This window comes from Peromyscus eremicus, chromosome 14, assembly GCF_949786415.1.
Source record: "Peromyscus eremicus chromosome 14, PerEre_H2_v1, whole genome shotgun sequence".
NCBI classification, from domain to species: domain Eukaryota; kingdom Metazoa; phylum Chordata; class Mammalia; order Rodentia; family Cricetidae; genus Peromyscus; species Peromyscus eremicus.
This window is the reverse complement of record NC_081430.1, coordinates 74,595,402-74,620,237: the sequence shown is the minus strand read 5'-3', so window position 1 is coordinate 74,620,237 and position 24,836 is coordinate 74,595,402. Positions and strand designations below refer to the sequence as shown.

General features: G+C 47.2%; 1 protein-coding gene across 1 annotated transcript in view; it reads left to right on the top strand.

Moving 5' to 3' along the window:
- Positions 1–1,043: 1,043 nt before the first annotated feature.
- Sptb (spectrin beta, erythrocytic) overlaps positions 1,044–24,836 on the top strand; it is a 125,962-nt gene continuing 102,169 nt past the window's right edge. The window contains exon 1 of the mRNA XM_059279016.1: positions 1,044–1,252. The gene's annotated coding sequence lies outside the window, so the exon portion shown is untranslated. The remainder of the gene's footprint in view (positions 1,253–24,836) is intronic.

The window sequence follows — 24,836 nt, the reverse complement described above, 5'->3', positions numbered from 1 at the left end:
ACTGCTGTCTCCAATATACCTGTGATTACCTGGGTTGATAGTCCGTCAGAGATCATCCTAGGCACAGTGTGCGGAGAAAAAACAAAAACAAAAACAAAAAAAACCCCAAAACAAGAAAATGATGAAAGGTACAGCAAGGCACGCAGCAAACCTTACAGAGCGATGACCTTGTATTGTTGAGAAGTCAAGGAAACAGCCTGCCCTGCAAGCCGCCCATGTTCATCTCTATCACTCTCCCTAGCCGATCCTAGATGCCTTACGGACGGCTCTTCCTAGGCACCCTTGGTTCTGGCCTACTGGACCCCACCCCACCAAAGCTTGCAGTGGGAAAGCCAAGTCCTGCCAAGAGACCCGGGCTCACAGGAAGGTTCAGGTGGGCTGGTGTGCCCACTTGCCTGTTGATTACGGCCCCTGCAATGTGCGACTGCAAGCTGCGCGCCACCAACCTGCCTGGTTCTCCCGGACAGTACTAGGCTTGAAAGCTGGAATCGCGGCCTCGAGCCCGCAGGCTGGGGGCGGGGGCCTCGGCCCAGTGCCCACCCCCTGCGCTCCCAGCGTCTGCTCCTACTACCAGCGGGTTGTAGCCGGCCGGGAGCGCGCTTTCTAACGTAACCGGCCCACGGGAACAATCTGTCCCTTCCAACCGATCTCAGGAGGGGCGCAACAGCTCGGGAGCCCTCCTCATCCACCCACCCTACGGCCTAAACGGGGTCGTTCGATGTATTTTCAAAACCAGATCTTTAGGCTGCGGGGACGCAGGGCGGGAAAGGCTGGGAGGACTCCTTTACGCCGCCAGGCTTGCAGCTCCGGGCGCACGAATTAGGCCCGAGCTGCAGAGTCGAGCCCTTTTCCCTAGGCTAGGGGCTCGGGGTGTGCGGGATCAGGGGAGGTGAGCGAGGACCGGGGCGCCTCTGGTCCAGGCGGCGGCGGCGCTAGCGGCGGGGCAGGTGCCCCCGGGCGCGCAGGCTGATTGGCAGGTGCAGGAGTGGGTGGGGAAGGCGGGCCTGGCGCTGCGGGAGGCTGCGGCCCCGCCTCCCCGCCCCCGCCGCGGGACTATCTGGTCCCGGCAGCAGCGATGTCCCCCGGCAGGAATGTCCCTCCTCAGATAATGTTATTTATATCTCTGGGCGGGTCCGCGGCTCCGCAGCACCAGGCGCCCGGCGGCCACTGTGCCAGGAGCCCCGTGCTGCCCTCCTCCCCCTGCGCCGCCGCCCCCGGGCTCGGGGTGGCCGCCGCTTCAGCCCCAGCGCAGGTGAGTCCCCGAGGGCCGCGCGGCGGGAGGGAGCTGGGTGCCCCGGAGCCAGCGCTGGGGAGCACGGGGGCCCAGGGGGCGGGTGACGCGCCGGCCCTGTGGGGGCCTGGCCCTGGGTGCCAAGCGTGGAGCGGGAGGGGTGCGGAGCACTGGAGGCCCTGGCGGCTGCGGCAGTCGTCACCCCGGGACGCGGGAATCCGCGTGGGCTTCGCAGGCGCTGGGCGAGCGGGGCGCTAGCTTTGGGAAGCTGGCTAGTAGAGTGTTGCCCTGGGGCGCTGGGAGTGGGTTTGGGGTGTGCGTGTTCTCGGCCGCCTCCCCCAGGACCCTCCCCTGGGAGCAAGGGGGGGCGGGGGTGATCCTGCCTATCACTCGTCCGCGCCTGTGCCTCCGGTTGCCTGGCTTCTCAACCTCCGGGCGTGTCGGATCCTCTTCTGGAACTTGGCTAGCTCGCTCCCCGGCTGCCCAGCGCCAAGGCTGGGTGGACAGTTCAGGGCAGCAGAGGGGGCCGGGCCTCCGGATGCCGGGCAGGACGTGCAGGGTGGCCCTGTGTAGACCGAGAAGGGAAAGATCAAGTGTCCCAGAACTGTACGTCAAGGACCCCCCCCAAACCCGTCCCATGCCCTTTTGAGTTCCTGTTCTCCAAGCGTCTACTGCCCACTCTACCCGTCCCCTTCGTACCAGTTCCAACAACTTGGTCCACAGAAATAGCAGAAAGTGGAAGAAATAAGAGCTTTAACACAGTCCTCAAGTCCCACCAACTTCCCCAGACTCCCCAAAGGGGAAATAGCTCGGAGGCTTGAGTACAGTTTCCGTGACAACAAGCCTTAGGTAGGGCCTTGATTTATAGCCTATTAATATCCAAACCACTGTTTTCAGTGAGCAATTAGAGGTGCTAGGAGTTAATAACACCCCTAACTCACTGAAGGAAAAATGCAAAGGAGCCACTGTTTTAGATGCATCCGGCGCGGTGGGATGGGATTATACAGTGACAGTCTCTTTTACTGAGAACTTCAGTGGGGAGAGGATATGGCTGTCACCTCCACGCTCGGAGGCAGCCACGCAAAACCCCTGCCTGTGGCAATCAGGATGTATATAGTTCGGTTTCCAAGGGGAGGTGATTCAGACAGCTCCAGAATGAGAGGAGCCTTCAGAGGGAGAGGAACGAAAAAAAAAAAAAAGGCATATCATTTAAGCTGTTCTCTTAGGCTACCCTTAGCTTCACAGATAGCTCAGAATTTTATTCTAGAATTCTCTTTTTAACTGCTCTGTGACAATGACCCAGGGTCGTCATTTCCTATTCCAGGATCAGACTTTATATGTTTTTCCAATGAGCCCTGGGAAACTCTTACAAATGCAAAATGTTGGTTAATATATGCTGCTCAGCACCCCCAGAGGCTTGGGAACTAGCTAACGAAAGGAATAGTAAATTTACAACAGAGAAGAGCCCACCGACCTTGAAATGAACTGACTCCAAAGGCCAGCCATTTATACAAAGTGTTATCAAATTCTAGTGTTGAGTAAAGCACAGATGGACCCCTCTACTGTTGCGCCTCGATTTATCAGTGGCCCAGTGGTGGTGGCTGGGAACGAGCCAGTCCTGTTAATCTTGAGTTCTCAGAAGACATAGAGTCCACTCATGGAATTGAAAGCACCCAAAAACTTCCAGGCATTCAGGCTGGGCCTTGCAGCACAGGCCTATCAAGTTTTCCCGAGTGACTTGCCCAGTGGAGAGCTGGGATACTGCCTTTTGCTCCGGCCATTGCTTTTTCCAAGTGCTCTGAAGGTGTGGTAGAAGCAACACCTGTTGGATTGTTAGTTTGGGGGGAAAAGGCATAACTGGAGGCTGACTCCCACCTGCCATCACGTTCGACACAATACACATGACTATTTCAGGCAAACTAGGTGTGAGTGAAAGCTTTGAATCTAGTCTGCCACAGTTTTGGAAAATAGTTGGTTTTCGGGAAATAGAGAGAATAAGAGCTTTCATTTTGACTATTTTTTATGTCCTTGTGGCTGGCTGGTAGTGGTAGCAGTCTTTGTGGACCGAATGAGAGAAAGAATGAATGACCAGAGATTGCTTTATGTTGTTGTATTAATTGTCAGTTCTGCAAGGTCACTCATAGTATCTTGTTTTAAAAAGTGCAGAGACAGGGCTGGTGAGATGGTTCAGTGTGTAAAGGTGTTGGCTGTACAAGTCTGGTGATGGACTCCACAAAGTTGCCCTCCGACCTCCACAAGTGTCCATGCACATGTGCACACATACCATAATAATACTTTTTTTTTTTAAGTGAGGAAATGGGTTCAGGGAATTAAATGACTTGTCTGCATTACACAGCTGATGAGAGATGAGATGAGGCCAGGATTCAGGCTCTGTTGCTTGCTCTGGTGTCTTTTTAAGATTAGACACTGGGCAGGGGATGTGGATTAGCTTGGGCAGATTTGCTATAGCATTCTTTACTCCTTGGGCCTCAATTTGTAATTGTGCTTATACCGGAGAAGTCTAAAATATATTACCTCAAGGCAGTATTGAGCCATTTATTTGCTCGAAAGTTCTTTAGCCTGGCCTATTATTTTCAGGTCATTGTTTCAAGGACAGAATTATAATTTTGGCAATAGTCAAACACAGATTTTTAAAAAACAAAACAAAACAGATTTTCCTTTGAGTCCTGGAAGTGGCCAGAAGGGCTTGATGATGCACAGGGACAGTGTGATGGGACAGAGGGTGACTATAAAAAATTCATGAGGCAAACAGGATTGGGGTTGGAAGGAACCTTGGAGGTCACTGAATCTAGCCTTCCATTTATGTGATCGCTTGCTTAAAGGTGAGCCTTGGCTGCCACTTACCTGGTCATTTATGTTATTTCCTTGCTTTTTTGCCATTCTAACCCGTTTCTTCCCTGTATTTCTCTCTTTCCCATGGCAAATGAGGTCTGTTTCTGGCAGTTCTGTCCATTCAAACCATGGAGGTTTTCATTCCTTTGGGGAAGATGAGCAAGAGCGTTCTTCAATATCCAATATTTACAGCTTAGTGAAATTCAAAACCGGGAAAGAAAATGAAAACATCCTAGGTTAGGGAAAAGAGAATATCTTTGTAATCATTAAATGCTGATCTCTAATTTCCCCAATGCTTGTTAACATATGTAGATGTATATGTGCATTATCTGATATAAAAGGATTGCACATTACATTATCTACAGGCAGTACACATCTCAAGGCAAGTCTTATTATATAGCGTTTCTGGAGGATGAGAAAGAACTACTGGGATTATCAGGTACCTGTTTGGTTTTTTGTTTATTTGATAAAAATTTTTGTTTCTCATGTATATGAATATTTAGCCTAAATGTCTATATGTGTACCACTTGTGTTCCTGGTACTATATGGGGCCAGAAGAGAGCATTGGATCTCCTGGAACTGGAGTTACAGAGGACTGTGAGCCTTTGTGGGTGCTGGGAACAGAATCTGTGTCCTTTGCAAGAGCAGTACACACTCTTAACTGCTGGGTCATCTCTCTAGTCCCCAGATACCTGTTTTTAATCTAACCTAATCACCAAATTGCTCTTGAAGAATATTATTTCTAAGTCAAACACTCTGTCCAAAATCAAACTCTGCCCAAGACATGTAAAGGCAGAAAACATGACCAGTGGGCAGTTTGAAGTAATCACGTTTGTTCGTTGTCTATGATGCACTCTCCATCACTCCCAACCTCCAGATTAACACTTATCAATTGAGTTGGGAGCATCAGGAAGGAAAATAGCTATTATGTGGGCTGATGAGAAATTTGATTTTATAATGATGCTTGGCAGGGAAGCCCATGGATACTGGGCTCTGAAGTCACGCAGGCAGATGTGGTAAGACAGAAATACAGGATACTTGTGCATGGATGTTTTGTCTATAGAGTAGTTTGGACTCCCGGTCTTGACGGGCAGATGTTTTTGGTTACTCCGTTGTGGGGAAGGAATATGGGAGGAAGAGCGCATAGGTTGCTAGGTGCATACGTTGCTAGGTGCGCTAAATCACCACTCTGCATTTGTTGGGGTTATCAGACATGTGTCTCTCCTCTGACAGCCCCAGGAGGTGTAGGTCTCTTGACTTGGAAGGTGGAGCTGGAGATCAAAGGAGAATGTAGGAAGCAGTCAGGGGACTTCACTGCCAGAGCTGGCTCCTCTCACTGAATAGACATCTCCCGGTGGTAAATATTTAGAAAATGCCATAGCATGTTTCCTTTTGTCGCTCTGCTTATTTCTTCATTCACAGCCAAGCCGTCTGAGTTCTTCCATTTTCAGCCAGCTTTGGCTGAGCATCGAATCACCAGGGGACCACCAGCCTTGCAGCTCAGCTCACAGAGTTTAAAGGCTGAAGTACAGTCACAGAGTGCTTTCTCAGTGAATTGTTTGGCTGGCTTCTGACATCCCCAGGCCACCTCTCATTTTGTTCTTCCCTTCTGGTTGCAGGAAATATTACAAAGCTGTCTTCCTGCTACCTCAGCAAGGCCCTCTCAGGCTTTGCTATAATGCTTTATTTCCATTATATCGGTGCAGACCTGGCTGAGGGTATAATTAAAGGGCAATTAAAACTCAGACATATATCATGTTAACAGTGGGGCAAAAGTAGGTTCCCTTTCTTTCGTTTGAATGCTGTAAATTTAGCAAATGAGTAGGAATGGGGCCTAGAAAAAAAGACTTTGCATTGAATTGGCCTGGGATCCTGCAGCATATTTATGAAAAGAGGAACAGGGCACCTTGACAGTCAAAGAACAATAATTGCTTTGAATTATAGTCAGCTCCGAAGTTTTCACTATTGTGAAAGAAGCAGAAACTTGGATAGTCTTGAAAATGAATAAGTTGAAGATCTTTTCTATTTGTACCAGACATAAATATGGGCGTCTCCCACGTGAGAATTCACGGCGTTTCAGAGGAAGCAAGGTGCATTTACAGTCTAACTTAGGAGGATGGGAATGAGGTCTGGGACCTCATCTTGTCCCTGTGCTCAGTTCTTGACTCTTCCCTTAGGACTAGTGAATCAGCTTCATCTTCCAGGGAGTTCCCTCAGGAGCACAAAGACAAGACCTTTCCTAACCCTGAGTCAGAGGTCACGGAGCCTTCACTGGAAAGGCCTGAGAAAGCAATTGAGATATATTAAAAGAGAGCGAATGTAGGGCAGGTACTGTGTACCTCACACTGGTATATGATCAAGGACACAGAGAAGGGGCAGATGGAGGTCCATTCACTACTAGGAGGCAGACCTGCAAACAGGCAATGACATGGTAGACTGCTTGGGGAAAAAAAATGGTGTTCCCAAGGGGCTGGAGAGATGGCTCAGAGGTTAAGAGCACTGACTGTTCTTCCAGAGGTCCTGAGTTCAATTCCCAGCAACCACATGGTGGCTCACAACCATCTGTAATGAGATCTGGTGCCCTCTTCTGGCCTGCAGTCATACATGTTGTATACATAATAAATAAATCTTAAATAAAAAAAAAAAAAACAAGACCAGCTAGGGGGTGGTAGCGCACACCTTTGTGGTAGCGCACACCTTTAATCCCAGCACTTGGGAGGCAGAGCCAGGTGGATCTCTGTGAATCTACAGAGTGAGATCCAGGACAGGCACCAAAGCTACACAGAGAAAACCTGTCTCGAAAAAAAAAAAAAAAAAAAAAAAAAAAAAAAAAAAAAAATGGTGTTCCCAGGCAAAGGCCATGGCAGGAAGATCTGAGTCAGGTTAGGTGTTCAGGAAGGTTTTAAAAAACGTCAAGGGCTATAGAAAAGGGGAGGCTGGGAAGGTCATGGTGCAGGGTTGTAAGTATGTGGTGCCACACAGATGGGCAGTAGAGCATAATTACATTCCAGAATGAGTAGTTCCATGTGGCTGGAATGTGACCACACAATGGAAATGATTTAGGGTTGGTTTGCTGAAGAACTTCACAAGTTCATGTTGAAATCAGTGTCTTTGTTTACCTGGAATTGTGTGCGTCGCAGGGACCTGACCAGATTCTGGTTTGGACAAAGCTCTTTAACAGTGGGAAGAGAAAGTGAATTAAAGTTTGGTAGAAGGTGCATTTATCCTAAAGCAAGGGAGTGAGCACTCAATGTTTAGTCCCTTCAGTTTTTAGGATGTCTTTGTTATCACTTCATTTTATCTTAAAATGACCACACAAGAAGATTTCATTATCCGTCCTTTAGAGTTGGGGGACTGAATTAGAAATGTCCCCAGTGGTTGACAGCTGAGTCTGTCTATCACCCAGTTTTCTGCTTCCGTTGCTGGAGCCTTCTCCAGGTTCCCTCCATGGGAGAACTGAATATTCTGGGCTTCCTGGCCAAGAGGAATTGCTTTCTTCCTTCAGTGGAACTTTCCATCTGAGTTTATTGGTTTTAGAGAGAGGCATAGAGAAGCTGGTGGCCGTATTTACACTTTAACATACCCACAAAACCTCAAGAATGGCCCTACAGAGGATACGGTGATGATAGGGGAAAGCACAAGATAATGGCCCACCAGCAGACACCACAGATAGATACAATGATGGGTTTCTGTGTTTGTCTATGCGTTGGCTTTTCTAATCCCTTATCCCAAGTTTGCTGTGCACCATTATACTTCTACCTCATTTGGGACCTCAAAATTTTCTTGTTTTCCCGGTGACGTCAGCTGCTATGGGCTTGTACCTCTTTTAATCTCCAAAAAATATTCTTATTTACTTACCAAACGTATTCTAGGCTCAAGGGGGTACACCAGTGAGCATGGGGGTGGGGGTTCTACATCATGGAGCTCACGTCCTCACTGGGAGAGACTCATATTAAATCACATCGACAGGCAGCCAATAGGTAGATCATGATATCAGGTGCTACAGGGGAAAATTAAGCAACACGAAGGGAGTAAGAGATGGTTCTGTTGAGCCGGGCGGTGGTGGCACACCCCTTAAGCCCAGCAGAGGCAGGTGGATCTCAGCCTGGTCTACATAGAGAGATCCAGGACAGCCAGAGCAGCACAGAGAAACCCTGCCTTGAGAAACAAATGGGTGGGGGGATCTAGATAGATGGAGGGATGGAGGGAGAGAGAGGTGGGGGGTTCTGTTGGGTGAGGTGGGCAGTCAGCAAAGGACTGCTGGGATTTCATCTCAGCAGAGATCCGAAAGAAAGGAGAAAGGAGGTCATGGGGTGTTTAGGAGTGGAGATTCAGGTTTTCGCTCTAGTCCGAGTGAGATAAGAAGTCACTGGACATTGTGGCCAGAAAAGTGACCTGTTCAGGTTTGTATTTAAAGAGGTTCTATCCGGCATCCAGAGGACTGATTGTGGAGGTGGAAGCAGGGAGGGAGCTCAGTGAAAACGACTGCGGTCCAGGTGACAGGTGAGGTAAGGGGCGAGGGAGATGGTACTCTGTAGTTGGATTCTGGAAGACAGGCTTGATGGGATTTGGAGAGGGAGGGTAAGAGAAAAAAGATTAAGTCAGTGATGATGCGATTGTTTGGGGCCCGAACAAATGTCAAAATAAAAAGACCATTTATTGAGATGGTGATACTTTTTTTTTTCTTTTTTTGATTTTTCAAGACAAGGTTTCTCTGTGTAGCTTTGCGCCTTTCCTGGAACTCGCTTTGGAGACCAGGCTGGCCTCGAACTCACAGAGATCCGCCTGGCTCTACCTCCCGAGTGCTGGGATTAAAGGCGTGCGCCATCACCGCCCGGCGAGGTGGTGATACATTTTATCAAACATACATGAGTCTGTTATTTTGGATTTCTGGTTTCATTGAGGAGTTTTGTGTGTGTGTGTGTGTGTGTGTGTGTGTGTGTGTGTGTGTGTGTGCCTGTATGTTCAGGTTCCTGCCCAGGCCAGAAGAGTGTCGGATCCCCTGGTGCTAGTGTCACAGGCAGTTGGGTGTGGAATTCCACACTTGTTACTTGTATGACTGTCCTGAAGGTGACTGCAGACTCCTTTTATTATTAGTGTTGAATTATGCTCAGCCAAGCAATATGCTCATTCGTTTATTTGAGGTTTGTTTCGTTTTTATTTATACATTTATTTGGGTGTGTGTGGCGGAAGGGCATTCACATGCCATGAGTGTGGAGGTCAGAGGGCAACAATGGAGAGTCCGTTCTTCCTCTCCACCGCGTGGGGCCAGGGAATTGGACTCGGTTGTCAGTCTTGGTGGCAAGTGGCTTTACTCACAGAGCCTTTGCTTGTTTCTTTAAGACAGGGTCTTGTTATGTAGCCTAGGCTGGCCTTGAATTTGTGATCCTTCGGTCTTAGCTTCTCTGTTGCTGGAACTGCAGGTGTGTCCTACCATACTCGGCTGATAATAAACTCTTTTTTTTTTTTTTAAAGATTTATTTATTTATTATGTATACAATATTCTGCCTACATGTAGGCTTGCAGGCCAGAAGAGGGCACCAGATCTCATTATGGATGGTTGTGAGCCACCATGTGGTTGCTGGGAATTGAACTCAGGACCTCTGGAAGAACAGCCAGTGCTCTTAACCCCTGAGCCATCTCTCCAGCCCCTGATAATAAACTCTTAAGGGAAGGAGCTATGTATGAACTGCAGTCCTGGGTCTTACATAAAGTTCCCACTAAGACTATTGGAAGTAGAAGTTCCATTTGTAACTTCAAAAAAGATGTCTGTTTTATTTTTATTTTATAATTTTTTTAAATAATTGATCTAAGTTTTTATACTGACTAGTCACTTTTAAAAAAATATTTAAATTTATTTTATGTGCTCTGGTATGAAGATGTCAGAGCCCCTGGAACTGGAGTTACAGACAGTTGTGAGCTGCCATGTGGGTGCTGGGAGATGAATGCAGGTCCTCTGGAAGAATAGCCAATGCTCTCAACCGTTGAGCCATCTCTCCAGCCCCAACTCGTCTATTTTTTGATTGTGGCTTTGAGACACAATCTCATTATGTAGCCCAGGGTGGCCTCACAATCTTCCTCCCTTTGCCTCCTGTGTACTGGCATTATAGGCATGTGCAACCATGTTCAACTGCTTATTAGTAATTTTTGATAGATGGTGCTGGTACACAGGGTTAGATTAATTGAAAATTGCTAGGTGATAGCTACCCAAAGTGCTCTCTTTCTAGTGGGCTACAAAGGTGTCCTTTGCCAGGGAATGGTAACTGGAGAGTGGTCCTTTAGATGAGAGGTTCTCAACCTGTGGGTCACTACCCCTTTGTGGGCCTTTCAAGGGGATCGATACCATGAATGTCAGCTATTTAGATTATGATTCATAACAACAGCAAATTACAGTTATGAAGTAGCAAAGAAAATAATTTATGGTTGGGGGTCACCCCAACATGAGGAGCTGTGTTAAAGGATTGCAGTGATAGGAAGGTTGAGAACCACTGCTGTAGATGAAGAACTTTCTAATATACCCTGATTCATGCTCTCCCTGTCTTCAGGTGGCCAGGGATGGAACCCAGGGCCTCTTCCCTGTTAGGAGGAACATTCTGCATTTCAGCCACACACACCTCCAAGGCTCCATATCTGCTTGTCAGAAGCAAAGTTTGGGTTTTTGTTTTTTGCCCCTAAATGATGAAGAATAGTTATTTCATGGGCATGGCAACCATGCAATTAAAATGTTTTTCTTCCTAAATGGTGATAAATAGGCTTGACTTAAAATTTGTGACTTAAATAACTTTTAAGTATACAGTTCAGTGGCAAAATTGCATCCACATTGCTCTCTAGCCATCATCATCATCCATCTCTAGAGCTTTCTCTCATCTTCCGAAACCCAAACGCTGGATCCGCTAACTCCCATTGTCTCTCCTCCCCATCCACAGACAGACGCTTGGGTCGCTTCCAACCTCTGCCTGTTGTAAATTACACTGCTACAAACATGATATCACTGTGAAAAATGCATATATCTCTTCAAGATTCTGTTTTCCCTTTTGGATATATATCTAGAAACAGAGTTGCTGGATCATTGTATATTCTTTTTTTAAGGAACCCATCCATCAGTTTTAATATTACCTTCCACTGTTTAGTATCTCCAAGGGGAAGAGAAAAAAAATGTATTAATAGCATCACTTTGGTGGCCACACTGAACCTAAATATTATTTGAGATCATTCTCTTTGGGGAGTAACTTGTCCAAGCTCCCGAATGTGTCCATAGATCAGGTCGACTATTTTTAGACTGAACACTTAGAGGGCAGGTACGTGTTTACTTGGCTTCCTAGATCATGTAGCCGAACTCAGGTGGGGAAGGTGTAAATATTATAGGAAGATGTACGTCAGCCAAGAAGTCTCCTTGAGCCGGGTGATGAGCATCTGGGCCGATTCCAGCTCCTTTTCTCTTTGTCTTTGCCCTTGGGCAAGAACTCCCTCTTTCTCTGACATTCCCAAGGTGTATGTGTATGTCACCTTAATATTTATTATTACCCTCGAATTTTTCCTTACAGATTCTTTTCAAGCTTACACATTGCCTCATCTTGGTCGCCTTGCTGATGGCCCCTTCCCTGGCTAGGGCTTAGGGTGGCACCAAGTGTTTACTCCTTATTTTCAGGGCACTCTTCTCATTCCTTAGCTGCAGGAGGAATTATCTGCCATCTGATTGTCAACTTGCCTTCTATACCATTTGGCCAAGTTTCTTGAGATAGCAAAATGAATCCAATTCTTTTTTTTCTTTCTTTTTTTCTTTCTTTCTAGTTTTAAAAATATTCCTAGCACCTAAAGCCATGGTTGGCACACAAAAGGGAGTGGTTTAGAATTTTTTATTGACTTAAACAAAAAGGCGGAATGTTTGACATTATGTGTACCTGTGTGTGTGTGTGTATGTGTGTGTGTGTATAAATTTTATGTATATATGTTTTTGCCTTCATGCATCTCTGTGCATCTTGTGTGCCTGGTGCCCATGGAGTTTCAGACAGTTGTGAGCCCCCATGTGGGTGCTGGGAATTGAACTTGGGTCATCTGGAAGAGCAGCCAGTACTCTGAGCCAATCTTTCCAGCCCCAAATGAATACATATTTTAACTTGGAAATGAACTTATAGTAACAATAAGTCAACATTTATTGAGAATTTATTACTAGTCTAGGCACTATGCTAGAAGTTTTCATGTGTATTTATAATATCATATATGTACTATTATTTTCCTAATTCAACAGATTAAAAAAAGTCAAGCAGTTAATTTACTCAGCTCTCTACCCCCTAAGGTTAAAGCCAGACTTGAACCCACATGTATTTATTCCAAAGTGCTGCCTTTGAACCATTGTGTCTACCCATATTTGAGTGGAGGTTAACATTACAAGACTCTCAATTTCAAGGATTCTTTTCTTTAAAGTCCTGCATTTTTAATCATTTGAAATTAGATAGGTAATTAATTGCATACTTCCACATGCTGCTTTATATTTGCGAGGATTTAACCTCATAGGCTTGAATCCTTTTATTAGCGTTTAATAAATAATTAATGTTCTGAGCCCTACTTCCGACATGGTGCTTTGACATCTGAGGATAGAGATGTTGGTTAGTACTCTACAATATACCCACGGTTGTAAGGCAGCTAAAGCAGTAAAGCTGCTTTGGAAAAAGTCAGAATTATTGTTCAGGCAGTCCCGTCGGGTTCTTTCCCCCACTCCCACCCCCGACACCCACCCCCGACACCCATAACCCACAAGCATTCTCACTCTGAAACTGGGGCCTGCCTTGGACTCTGCCAGCTGAGTTTCTCCTTTATAGTACTTACTCTTTTTTTTTTTTTTCTTTTTTTGAGGCAGGGTTTCTCTGTGTAGTCCTGGCTGTCTTTGAACTCTCTCTGCAGAACAGGCTGGCCTCAAACTCAGCAATCCTCCTGCCTCTGCCTCTGAGTACTGGGATTAAAAGCGTGCACCACCCCTGCCTGGCTATCCTACGTATTCTTAACATTTTTTCGGCCCATTCCTTCCTATGAGCTATTGTTGTTAGGGTTGCCAGTGCATCCACAGCCTGGTCTAGCCTTGGCCTCCACCTCGGTCCCAGACGGGTACCACAGCCTTCTCCTGGCGGTCATCATTTGCTCATGTCACAGTGGCAGCTCTCCGCTTTATCCCCAGTCCTGCTCTTCTGCCTTTTGATGATGGCTCCTTGTGTCCCCATCTCCTCAAACTTCAGCAGCATTTTGCGTAGTTCTTCTTTTCAAGCTTTCGAATCCACCTGGCTGCCGACTTCTTTTTTGTTTTTTCTTCCAGAATTTCCAAATTAGTTTCCGTCTCCCAGTATCCACCTAAATTATGGTGTGCTTGCATAACTAGCTTTCCATCTTTACCTCTTCAATCCATGCCACACCCTGACCTCAGAATTATTCTTAAAGCTGTGAGTCTGATCAAGTCATTTTACTGTTTTTGTTTGGTTGGTTTGTTTTTTTCGAGACAGGGTTTCTCTATAGAAGAGCCCTAGCTAGAACTTGCTTTGTAGACCAGGCTGGCCTCAGACTCACAGAGATCCGCCTGTCTCTGCCTCCCAAGTGCTGGGATTAAAGGCGTGTGCCACCACGCCAAGCCATTTTACTGTTTTATAGTTCTTAGGTTCTCTGTTGTCCCCAAGTACAATTTAAAGAGGAAAGGCTGTAGCTGTGGCTCAGTGATGAGACTTACCTAGCATGAGTTCAAGTCCCATTGAAGAAATAAAGTTAAATGACCAACAGGGACCTTTACAGTCTGTGCCTACCTTTCCCAGATCCATCTCCTCTCCATTTCCCCACTTTGGATGTCTGTGACTTCGCTGCACTTGAGATGTGTTTTCATACCTCTGTGCCTGGGTTTCTGCTGCTGTCTAGTCCTGGAATGCCTGTCCCCCTTTTATGGGCCACAGACTCTGTGTGTTGTGTGCCTGAAGACCCCACTTAGAGAAAACCCTCAGATACAACTGTGAAAATACCCTGAAACCCCGGTCTCTCCACCCTAACTTAGGGAGACATGTTTTTCTCCTCTGTTGGTTCTCACACTGCTGGGTCGTGTGTAGGACTCTGCTAGGTTATGAATTCCTTTGTAGAACGGACAGTGTCTTGTTCCCATGGAGACTCCCTGGCTCTTGGGTGGTAGTCTAGAACTGCTGACTGAATGGAGTGATGGAGGGGCTTTCTGGAATATTCAGCACTGTGCTAAACCAAAATAGGTGCCCACAGAAGTCTCTGAAGACGGGCTAATGGAAGACATTAGCTGTTCATGAATGAGGCTGAGTGATGAGGACTGTCTAAGACGTGAGTGGGGGCTCTTCCCACCTCCTCCTCCTCCAGCTCTATTCTACTTATTGGAAGGAAAAGTAACAACTGATTTTAACAGGCATCACCAGAACAGGCCTATTGCTAGAAAAATGTATTCATCCATCATCCAGTCCCTCCTACCTCATTTTTCAGCGGATGTTTGATGCTGACCCTCAGGACGCAATGATGAAGGCTTTTTGGCAGTTGCTTCAGCTACATCTGTATAAGATTTGTTTTATAAGGGGAAAGAGTTCATAAAAAACATTTCAGGAAAACAAAACAAAAACATACAAACAAAAACTCTCCAAGATTCCCTTATAGAAGTTTTGATTTTCTGGGTACGTGTAACCTGCGTGGCTGTTTGCTCGTCTGTAGACACACGGAGTGGAAGCTGCGTTGGATAATGTTACAGTGCTTGTTGTTGGTTCTGTTTCATCTCTGCCTTACCCCTACAAAGTGAGTCTCACCAGTGGCTGGACTCGCTCGCATTCTGCTTGCTCAGGCCTTTGAGTGTTTTTTTTTGTTTCTTTCAACAAAACTCTCTGTCATGGGCACACTCCCACTCTGGCCCCGTTTCTGTGTCTGGTGTTTGAATGCCGTTAGTCAGTGAGTGGAGCTGGGAAGCCTTTGTAAATGTGTGGTAGGGTCTGAGATGAACCGACAGACAGAAGGCCTTCAAAGGCTTTGGAAAGGTGGCCTCAGGATAAGGAAAGGTAGAGGACAAAGTCAGGCTTTCTGATGGAGCAGAGAGCAGAGAGGTAGACGCAGAAGAGACTCAGCCCCCCCCCCCCCCCGGGATAATTGGTTGGAATCTCAATGTGTTCTGAGGGGCGTAATAGTGAAGCCAATGATAGGAGACAGCGTCAACACACTTGAGAGTGCAGGGGGAGAGTAGAGTCAACCTCAAACAGCTTCGAGAAGGTCTAGGAAGCCATGAAGACCAGTGATCACCCTGTGGCAGGACACAGAGGTCACTGGTGGTAGTCTGGCTGCTGGTGGCTCGGCTCTATGCCTTTTGAGGGGAACGGTCCTTCTCATGTTTGGAGATGGTTTGCATTGTAGTGTTCTGCCTGCTGTCTGGTCTCACGTCTCATTTAAATTCTGGGCTCCTACATATAGAGTTAGTAGATCCAGTTCTGCCTTTCTGTATGTGTTGACTGAAACCGTTGGGATGGGAGAGGGTCCTTTGCTCTGCGGAGGTCTGAGAAGAGTGGAGGTGTTTACAGGTGCAGGGAGTGAGGTACCATCCTAGAATCCAAGCCAAGAACTCTGGGAAAGGAAGTGGGCGAGTATCTTCCAAGACAGAAACCCGTATGTACCTATGAGGACAAACCAGGTCATTTGCATTGCAAAACTGGGTGAAGTCACTTTGCCCAGAGACTGGAAAAATACTCAGCTGGTCTAGTCCAGCTGGGCTCTTCTCACCAGGGGTGCGTGAGCTGGGGGTGGGGGGTATAGTAGAGAAGTTAACACGGCTCCGCACTCTTAATGTAGCAATTCCACTGGCAGCCTGAGCTCGGCTGCTCGCATTGCTTCTGACCCAGAAAACACTCAGAAAATGACGGCAGTGAAGCACTCTTCTCAAGGTGAAGCGCCTAGTCCAGGTGGGGGAGGGACGCAGACTTGCTCCCCAGGGTTGAAGACTTCCTGCCTCTGCTGGGAGCCAGCTTTGTTTACACTGTGACCCAGAGGAAGTCATTTTACATCTCACCCCGCTTCCACCAGCAAAGAGCGCCTTCTGCTTGTTTTGCATAAGCCTTGCGTCTCCTCTGCAGAAGAGACCCAGAATGAATTGGGGAGCTAAAAACTCCTGGCAGTCGTAAGTCTTTGCAAACAGCAGAGTCTAGTGAGCAGCGTGTTTGGTTGGCAAGTGATCTTTTCGAACTACACTGGGGTTCTCTGTCTATAAAACAGCAGGGATGCTTTCTCACTGAATTGCGAAGAGGATGGAGATGAAGTTGCATCCGCATTTCCTCTTTCAAAACCTGATGCTTGAGGCATCAGAATTCCTCAAAGAAAGACATTCTATGGATACAGTGTACTCAAAGCACCTTGCCCATATATCTGTAACCTCAGAACCATCCCTGGAAAACATCTGATTCCACTCTCTAGGTTCTTTTTGTTTGGTTGGGTGTGTGTGTGTGTGTGTGTGTGTGTGTGTGTGTGTGTGTGTGTGTGTTGGGGGTAGTTGCTCATGCTACTGTGCTCATGTGGAGGTTGGAGAACAACTTGTAGGACTGGATTCTCTCTTTCTGTTGTGTGGCTCCAGGAATGGAACTCAGATGATCAGTCTTGGTGGCAAGTGGCTTTACCTGCTGAGCCATCTCTTGGGCCCTGTCTCGGACCCTCCCTTTACAATTTTTTTTTTAAAAAACTAATTTTTTAAAGAAATTATAATATGAGCAGATACCCATGATAAAAAGAAGTCAGACAGTGCAGAGTAGTACAAATGCTTTACTTGATATGACCACTACTAGCAATGTCTTGTATTTCTTAGATAAGCATATGCTCATAGCTGTAGATCTGTGAGTATTTATGTAGGTGGATGTCTGTGCGCATAAATGTGTGTGTGTGTGTGTGTGTGTGTGTGTGTGTGTGTGTGTGTGTGTATTCATTCTTTTTCTTTTTTTGAGACAGGGTCTCACTGTGTAACCCTGGCTGGCTAGAACTCATTCTGTAGACCAGGATGGCCTTGAACTCATACAGATCTGCCTACCTCTGCCTCCTGGGTGCTGGGATTAAAGGAGTGCGCCATTCCTGGCCCTATGTATTCATTCTTAACAGGTACATAGTACATTAAGATCCTTCTATTTCTTGGTGATAATTTTTAGAACCGTAAGCAGGACTATAGAATCTGAGTCCTAGATTCATGATGTTGAAGTAAGAATCTCTATTTTTAGAAGTATCCAAGAAGGATACTTCTGACAAGGTCGCATGGCCCACATGGTTGGAGAACTCTGAATTTCTGCTTTTCTTTGTTTGTGCCACTAACCCCTAACTCATGTGCCTGGGCCTGCTGGGAGCGTCAAGTGCCTTGACTCCTCAGTTCGCCAGCCAGTCAGAGAATGAGCTATCATCATTCCCGTTTTACTGATGGAGAAGCTGAGTCTAGGTCAGGCCAGGTTTACTTGAGGTCACACCGCCAGTCAAACGCCAGACTCCTGATACGTAAAGCACCAAAGCATTTAAAATCTAGTTCCTTAGCGTTGGTTGTTTTAAAGATAGTAGTTCACCATGAACACAGCGAGGACATGGAGCCAAGACAGATATGATGATGTAAGGATGTGGGAGACAAGGGGCAGCCGCTCTTCAGACACCTTATCCACAGCACTAGGCTGTTCAGGGAAAGACAGAGGTAATTGAGGTACAGTCCCTGCTCTTGTAGAGGAAGACAAAGAGAGTCAGGCGGGCCTGCAGCACACTCCAGGGCTCCAGGAAGCCAAGACTGGTTTGGGCTAGGGACTCAGAGGAGGCAGCCTTTACCAAGAGAAGCCCTCTACACTAGCCTGAGAAACAAGTAGGGAGCTGGCATTTCATGGGTCAAATGGAATCTGAAGTACAAGGTGACCTCGGCGAAGGACGAGTGGGATGATGTGGTGATGGAGGAATCCGAAGGTACCTTGAAGCTAGACTGTAACAGCCCTTGACGTCAGGATTGACCATGAAAGAGCTTATAGATCCTGGGGGTAGCACCAGAATTTTTGAGGGCTTGTGTTTGAGGCTTTAGCAGGGGAGCACAGCTACTCATATACCCTTGACCGAAGAGTGAACCCCCTTTATCAAGGAGGTCACCATGTTCTGGACCTGTGAGGGAGGGAGGAGACACCGGAGTAGCCAGCCAGAGCCGTTGAGTCCACCCCGATGATCAATGACAGACAGATGTCACTGTCGGATCACCTTCGCATCCACTGTGAAGGTTTGAACAGGAGGTGGGTGTGTATTAGGACATCTTGGAGAAATATAATGAGGGCTCAAGAGACTTAAACAGTTGGAATGGCACAGAAGAGGTGAACCCAAGAGCTGTGAGAAGCCAGTGTCTGGACTTCGTGTTGGAGGAGGGGGGGTCCCAGTGTCCGTCTTTATAGGCTTCCTTGCGTAAAGGACTAAAGGTTACAAGCTAGAAGTGTCTTACAGTAAGTGTGTTTTGCCATCCGAAATATTCGAAAGAACTGGGCATAGCGGCACACACCTGTAATCCCAGCACTGGGGAAAGAGAGACAGTAGGATCAGGAGTTCAAGCCCAGCCTGTGCTTATCTTTAAAAACCCAAACCAAATAAAACAAAAAAATTAGTTGGTTTTTTTGTTTTTTTTTTTTTTTTGAAAAGATTTTCAAATTTTTATTTTGAGTTGGGTGGTGGTGGCGCACGCCTTTAATCCCAGCATTCAGGAGGCAGAGCCAGGCAGATCTCTCTGTGAGTTCGAGGCCAACCTGGTATACATAGCGAGATCCAGGACAGGCACCAAAACTACACAGAGAAACCCTGTTTTGAAAACAAAAAACAAAAAAATTTTTTTAATTATTATTTTTTTCAATATTCACTTTACTGTCAAGGGAGCCCCACCCACCATTTAAAAAAATACACTAAAGCAGTTTTTTACAAGTGTGAGATCATCACCTTAGAAGGGGATCGGAGGAAAACAAGAGCCTTGAGAGAGGCTTGAACTTGCTGGTCGCAGTGCCATTGTGAAGTGATAGGGTGGATGAGCAGTCAGTCTTCCAGCTCTGGTACCCAAGAGCTTGGCGTTGCTAATTTCTGAAGATTTATGCCTAAAAAGAGGCAGTAGCTCTGGGTGGAGGACGGAGACACAGAGACAGAATTCCGTGTTGACATGTTCGGTGGGAAGTCTCAGCAGTGTGTTCCTGGGGAGCCAGGGAGAGGCTGGGACTGGATGGGATGTCAGTTTACCAGCCCTTAGCATGGAGAAGGGGATGGGATCACATGAGAGACAGAACAGAGGCCTTGGTTTTGAGTAATGCCTCCATGTAACGTATTAGTTGAGGCGGAAGACCCAGTAAATATGACCATGACGTAACAACATGCTGAGGGTGAAAACCTAGGAAGATCGGAGCGTTGGGAATCCAACTTCAAGAAATGGAGTCTCATGCACGTGAAAGATCACCCCAGAAGGGAATAAGAGCACCATTAGCTTTAAAAGAGGCTCCAGTGACCCTCGAGAAAGCAGTGGAGGAGGATCTAAATTCGATTATCAGGAATTACCAGAGTAAAGCCCAAGTGATTTCCAACCGCTTTTCTGAAAACTTGATGAAAGAAGATGATTTGAGACAGGTCAAGGGAAGTTTTGTGTGTGGAAAACAGGAGAGGGGAAAGAGCCCGTGGGAGCAAGTGGAGATGAAGAGGTGACTAGCCGTGGGGAAAGGGTTAGTGAACAATGACTGGGGCGGGGGAGATGATGGCTGGGGGCGGTGAGCGCTGGTGGGTGTGGGGGGTGTAAAGCGTCAAGTGGTGAGGAAGCCTATCAGCTCACTCTCTACTGCTCTGCTGTGGATGAAGCTCCTACCACTTGGCGGGTAGCATAGTAGTAACAGCCTGTGGTATAGGTACCAGGGTTGGTAGCGCAATGACCATGGACACTTCCATTCGGCTGTGGGTTGTCCACAGACACTCAAGGGCTGGGACCTTCCTTGTTTGTTCTTCATGGCCAGAGGCTGTATTTGTCCACAGACCAATGGGCTCCTCCTGTGCTCAGCATCCTGGGGAGGGCTTCATCCTTTGTTTTTAGGGGTCCATTGTGAGACACCTGAAAAAGAAGGTAATGTGTTACAAGTCAAAGCACAGTTCCAAGGTGCACTTTCCCTGTCACAGATCTGCACCTGCCTAGGCATTCCCTCCACCCCCTTTCTGGAGCCCTCTTCTTCCAGCTGTTTCTCCTGGAACTGTGGACATGGACGTTTTTTACCGGGACTCGCCCCGAGCTTCTCAGTGTTCTGTAAGCTGAATGAATATATGATGATCCTTTAGGGGAAACAAAGGGGCTCATTCAGGGAGTGGGTGAAAGATGAGTCTCCTGGTGGCAGGTGATAAGAGAAGATACTGTTTCTGGAGAGCTCGCTGGGTGTGAATGCACTTTCTTTGCTTGGTGCTCTCACTGGAGGGTTTCCCTGCTGCCTGATGAGCAGGGGGGCTCTCTGCTAAGAAGCCCAGCTCCTGGGAGTCACCCTAAATTCTGTGCTGGGCAAGGAGAGGAATCCAAGTGTCAGGCCGCAGTTGATGGGAATTATCTTAGTTTCTAGGAGTTGAAAGTATTTTGTTTGTGAGAAACATTCATTCCTTTAAATTTGAGGCTATTTTATCTTTTTCTCATTAAGATGAGGTGGGAGTCACTTTTTTATTGGTGACTATTTCAGGAATACTTTTTTTTTTTTTTTACTACTAATGTAATACAAAATTTTACTAATGTAAAATACTAAATACTGTACTTATATAGAGATCATAAAAAATGGAAATTGGCATCATCTACCTTCCCTGTCCTTAAATTATTGACTATACCTTGATGATTGTTCTACAACTTCAGAACAGGTATTTATAAAACAACTGCTACTTATTTTTACAGAAAACACTTTAATACTACATGGTTTAAACCAATATTCTATTTATTTATTTATTTGTTTGTTTGTTTGTTTGTTTATTGTCAAGACAGGGTTTCTCTGTGTAGTTTTGGTGCCTGTCCTGGAACTTGCTCTGTAGACCAGGCTGGACTCGAACTCACAGAGATCCGCCTGCCTCTGCTTCCCGAGTGCTGGGATTAAAAGTGTGTACCACCACTGCCCGGCATATTATTTATTTATCATTACATAACGGTTGTCTTCCTGCCTATATGTAACTGTAGATCTACTTTATACCCAGTTGCTCCGTGTGTAGAAGGGCCGTGCTTCGTTTAGCCAATGCTGAAGTGATGTCTGATTGGGTTGTTTTAGTTTCATTTTGGTTTGGTTTTAACAAACCATATAGAGCAGGTTTTTGATTGATAGGGATGGATGTGGTTTGCCTTGGCCGAGAGGGCTTAGTAAAATGTTTTATAGAGAAAGGAGAAGGCTGATCTCTATGACTCTGCCATTCTCTCCCCACAGGCAAATTAAAAGACTTTTCCCAGGACCCAGGGAAGTCCTTGCCCCTTCTCCCAGGCAGGAGACAGGCATGGACTTTTTCTTGTCAAGCTTCCTTAGCCCGAGTGACCTCATTTTGCCTGGCTTCCCTGCCCTCTCTCCTGCCTGCTCTTGCTGACTTGGTGTCCCCTTGGAGCTTTCTCTCTAGCTCCCTCCTCATCCCCTAGTCACCAGTGGGTGTCTGAGTTTGGCTCCTCTGCCCATCCCCCAGTGAGGCCTCCCACGACCCCTGTTTGGTCTCATTTTCCCCTCTGCCTGTGTTTCTAGATTTCTCTAGCTGGTGCCCTTGTTAGAGACTGGTGGTTTCTCCCGCAGTCTCCTCTGTAAAACACATCCAACCCACTGCTTCCCCACATTGCCTGCCCTGACTGCCTTTCAAACGATTTAAATAAAAGCCCAGCGTAACACCGCTGCCCAAGCAGCCTCCCTGTCTGATGTCACCCAGCACTCCCTCGCCCTCTGTCTGGGGTACAGTGAGTAGTAAATTTCCATTCTTCCTGAGACGACTTCATTTCTGGTCGACGCTCCTGCCTTGTGGCACGGCAGAAAAAGTGCATGTGTTGGCTACAGTCTTCGCTGGCTTTGAGTCCGGGGTTCCAGCACTTGCCAGCAGAGTGGCCACAGCAGGTCGTGTGACCTTTGAAAGCTTTGTTTTCCTCCTGAGTAAAATGGGGAGTAACCCTATCCACCTGGCAGGCAGGTGTATGCTATGGAATGGAGGAAAATGTGTGTCAGATGCCTGCCTGGAACGTGGTCAGTGAGCCGCAATGCTAGCTGCTCTTGTCCCCGTGGCTTGGATTTTCTTTATCAAATTTGCTAGTGTGGCGCTGACGTCCTCCTGTGTTGTGAAGGACCAAAAGCTCAATGTGGTTAATAAAACAAAAATTTCAGATGAGAATTCAGATATCTGAAGTTCCGTGTGTGTGTGTGTGTGTGTGTGTGTGTGTGTGTGTGTGTGTGTGTGTTTTAATCTTCAGACAGTTTTACTAGGTAGCCCTGGTTGGCCTGGAACTCACTATGCAGTCCAGGCTATCCTCAAGTTCAAGGTGGCCCTCCTGCCTCTGCTTCCACAGTGCTGGAATTACAGGTGTGAGCCCCCACACCCAGGAATCATTTGTGATGGAGAGATATTAGCTTTTTCTTTTAGACTCAATGGCTCCCAGAATCTGAGCTGGGCTTTTTTGGTTTTTGTTTTGAAGTCCAACAGTTGTTAGAAGATGTTCTTTGTGACTTAATTATGGACACAAATGTGCACCATGGAGCCTCTAAGCAACGACTTGGCTCGTTCATTCAAGGGTTTGTCATAAATTAGTATGGCATTGCTTGTGTGTACCCTGGTTGCTTGCAGAAATCATGCTGCACGCTGGGGTTTCGTGCTGGGTTCTCTGAGTTACTTGGTTGGAGGTCCAATGTTTGTTTGCTGGTTTTAGAAATGAAGAACTTGGTTCCCTACCCACAGGTGTCAACATGTCAACAACAGCTGCAGCTTGCATGTCATGTTTTGAGTCAGTGACCTCTGACAGTAGCCCTGCAGTGCCTGAGGCTGAGTTATCCCTCCTCTGTGTATGTGTGAATGTGTGAGTAAGTGTGGTATGTGTGTATGTGAGTGAGTGAGTGTGTTTGTGTGTGTGAGAGAGAGCGTGTGTGCATGTGTAGTGTGGTGTATGTATACACGTGTGAGTGGTATGTGTGTGGTATGTAGTGTGTGTGGTGCGTGTGTGTGATGTGTATGTTGAGTGTGTGTGTATGTGTATTTTTATTGCCTATGTATGTATGTGAGATATATATTTATATATATGCGCAGATACGTTTACCTGTACAGGCATGTGTAGAGGCCAGAGGCTGACGCTGGGATGCTTCCCTCCATTACTTCTCTGCTATATTATTTGGGCAACCTGGAGCTCACCATTTCAGCTGGATGGGCCTCCCTCCCACATTGCTGGGGTTACAGGCGGGTTCTGCGATGTCCAGCTTTTGATGCGGGTGAAGTTGGGTTTTCACGCTTGTACAATAAGCAGTTTGCCTGCTGAGATGTCTCCCCGGCCACGCATACCCGCTTCGGAAACCGGGTCTCGTGTAGTTTATGCTGGCCTGGAACTTGCTGTGTAGCTGAGGATGACTTTGAAGTGTTGGTCCTCCTGCTTCCACGTCCCAGTTGCTGAGATCACAGGTGTGTACCACCACACCCAGTTTGTGTGACGTTAGGGATCGAACCCAGAACTTTGCGCATGCTAGGCAAGCATTGTACCATCTGAGCTACATCGGAACATCCGCTTTTTAACAGAGCCCATTTCATTGGCCAGTCTGCCCCCATTCCTCCCAGTGTTGGAGATTGAACCCAGGATTTTGCATGTTAGGCAAGCACTTCTCCTTTGAGCTACATCCTTCACTGCTGCAGGGATCTTGAACCCCTGGTCAAGGTGGACATTCTGTAGAATAGGTAATTGCCCAGCATGGACAAAGTATTTTGCTTGGGAGGTGTTGATAACCTCAAGGCATATGATTTGCAAAGTCTGCCTCTGCCAATGGTTTGGGGATAATTGGGTAGTAAGATCCCTTTCTTCTTGAATAGGCTTTGTGAGTTCATGGAGTGGTTTGCCCAGGAGATGAATCCCAAAGGTATTGACTAGTCTGAAATTTCCTTTCAAAATCTTGGAGCTCTTACCTCCTTGCTGAACCAGACTAGACCCCTCCCTCGGGTAGCGATGTGTTTGAGCTGTAAGAGTTGGACTTCTCATGAAAGGGAAGGAACTTGGCTGTGGTCGGATCGGCAGGATGTTCCCTCTCAGGTGGCAGGCAGCTGGGAAGAGTCCTGATGAGGGAGGGTCAGGAAGGACTCTCGGTCTGACCTTGTAGACTTCTGAGTGTCAGGAAGCTTCCTTCCCTAGGATGGCGCTTCCCCCAGAAACAACAGCAGTGCCCTCTGCGCCTGCAGTGGGATGCCTGGAGGGCCAGCCTTCCGTTTACCCGGTGTTCCCACTTACGCCAGCTGGGCCGCAGAACCTAGCGTCAACACACTGCTTTCCTTCACCGCTTTCCTTCTCATTTCTTCCCTCCCCTGAACCAGGCAAGGAGGCTCCAAGGCCAGCTGGGGCATGAGTGTCCTTGCCATCTGCCAGGCCTCCCTCCTCGGGTTGGGACCTGGGCGATGGCCAGTGTTCCTGCAGCTCTGTGTCCCAGCCTGCAGGTCTCTCTCGGTGCACTGAGCAGGTGTCCTCCTGGGGGGGGGCGGGGCTGGCACCCTGAGATCAGCCCCTGCTGCAGCGCTACAGGAGGCACTGGGGAGCTTGAGGAGGCCCCCCTGG